The sequence below is a fragment of the Penaeus monodon genome, chromosome 39, assembly GCF_015228065.2.
Source record: "Penaeus monodon isolate SGIC_2016 chromosome 39, NSTDA_Pmon_1, whole genome shotgun sequence".
NCBI classification, from domain to species: Eukaryota; Metazoa; Arthropoda; class Malacostraca; order Decapoda; family Penaeidae; genus Penaeus; species Penaeus monodon.
The window spans coordinates 25,153,645-25,156,144 of record NC_051424.1 but is presented as its reverse complement, the minus strand read 5'-3'; positions in this window follow the sequence as shown (position 1 = coordinate 25,156,144).

Here is a 2,500-nt window from a genome sequence, read left to right as displayed (position 1 = left end):
GGGGAGGGGAGGGGAGAAGAAGATAGAGGGAGAGATTGGAAGAGAGGGATGGAGATGGAGGAGGGGGAAATAAGAGAGGAGAAAATGAGGAAGGAGAAAATCGGAGTGGGGAAAGGGATGGGGAAGAGAAAAGAGAAGGAGAGAGGGAAGTGAGGAGGAAGGGAAGAGAGAGAGAGAGGAAGAAGAGAGGGAAGTGATGGCGGAAGGGAAGAGAGGGAGAGGAGGAAAATGATAGGGAAGGGAAGAGAAAGGGAGAGGAGGAAGAGGGGAGGGAAGTATGTGGGGAGGGGGTTCTAGAAAGGGGAACAGAACGGAAGAGAAAATAAGGTAAATGGGGTACGTAATGAGGGAGGACAAGGAGAAAGGGAAAATTAAGGAGGAAAATGAAAAAAAAATTAAAGAAAGGGATGAGAAGGAAGAGGAAAAAGGAAATCAAGGAAAATGAATAAACGAAGGGAGAATATGAGTGAGAAAGAATGAATGATGGAGTGGAATGAAGAGGGGGAGAGGAAGAAGAATCAGGTAGAGGGGGAGGGGGGGAAGAGAAAGAAAAGAAAGGAAGGAAGAGGGGAAAATCGGTTAGAAGAAACGTAAGAAAGGGAAGAGAAAGGAAGGAAGAAGAGAAGACGAAAGAAAACTAAGAGGGAGAAAGGAGAAAAGAAAAGCGAGAGGGGTAGGGAGGAAGGGGGAGGGAGGGGAGTAGAGAAAAAGACTCTTCCCAGTCATCTTTTACTTCCTCTCCTCCTCCCCCTCTCCTCCTTTCTTCCTTCCTTCCCCCTCCTATCCCCTCCTTCCTTCCTTCCTCCCCTTCCCCTTAACCTCAACTAGTCCCCTCCTCCTCCCTTCCCCCTCCCACTCCCCCTCCTTCCATCCTTCCCCCTCCCTCTCCCTCCCTCCTTCTCCCCCCCTCCCACCTCCCTCCATCCTTCCTACCTCCTCCTCCCCTCTCCCTCCCTCCTTCCTTCCTACCTCCCATACTCAATTATCATTATTATTATTTCCCTTTCGTCTTTTCTTGGAATGTCTTCGGGAGGACCTTGTCAAGGAAGAACGGATCTCAGGGTACATTTTGGTGCGTGCGTGCGTGCGTGCGTTTGTGCGTGTGTTTGCGTGCCAGCCGTTCATTGGGGGATAATTAGGTGTCTCTGTTTATGTGCATTCTTTGTTATTTTTTCTTTTCTTTTCTTTTCTTTTATTTATTTTGTTTGTTTGTTTGTTATGTGTATGTAGGTATGTGTACTGTGTGTATTAATCTGTCTGTCTATCGAGATATCGAGATATCTGTTTATATGAATATGTACTCGTTTGTCTATCTGTCTATCTGTCTAAGTATGCGTCTGCTTGCCTGTCTATATATCTCTCTATCTATTCATCTATATATCCATTATCTTTCTATCTATCTATTTATCTACCCAACCATCCATCCAACTATCAATCTATCTATCTCTCTATCAATATATATATATATATATATATATATATATATATATATATATTGATAGATATATATTGATAGATAACACACACACACACACACACACACACACACACACACACACACACACACACACACACACACACACATGCGGACACAAACATATACAAGTGTGTGTGATTTTATGTGTGTATTTCTTCAGTTATCTGTAAATACACATAGTGTGCCTGTGTACCATAAGTGTACCCATGCGTTACTAAAAATTAAGAATAATAAAAAAAATAATAACAATAGTAATAATAACAGCAACAGTAGTAGTAGTAGTAATAATAATTAATAATAATGATAATAATAATAATAATAATAATAATAATAAATAATAATAACTAATAATAATAAAATAATAATAAATTACAAAATAATAATATAATAACAAAAAACAACAATAATAATAAACAAATAATAAATAATGAATAATGTGAGGGTAAGCTGTTCTATAGCCCAGGGATGCCTTGCGCAATTCTGAGTATATAATTGTCCCCCCTGAAAGACCTAACCCCATGAGAGTGGTAGCGTGCAAAGGAGGAATTCTAGAAATACGTGAGGGAGGTATCGGTTCAGAGGTTTTTCTTCAAAAGTAAATCCAATATAAGAAAAAAAAAATCAGAATTAGAGCATAAATAACTAAATAATTTACTTTTAAAATAAAATCAGGTAGTAATAAAGCACTAAAAATGGATATATAAGATGGTACGATAATGGGTCGTAATATGGAAAATCACGATCACCTTCACTGATTATCATTATGTAAATTAAGTCAGTCCAGCTCCTAATTGATAAATAACATAACTATCAGGACATACGTGACTTTTGTCTTCTTAAAGTACCGAGCAGATTCCGTTGTTCGCTGAAACCGGCTATAGTTCAGTCATCAAAAGTGGAGGGTGAGAGAAATAGAATCTCCCTTGGACCAAGCGCGGGAACCGACTGTTTATTTCGCGGGAAAGAGCGTCACGCACACGCCGTGACGTCACGGTCGTACATCTTTACAATCATAAAAAAAGA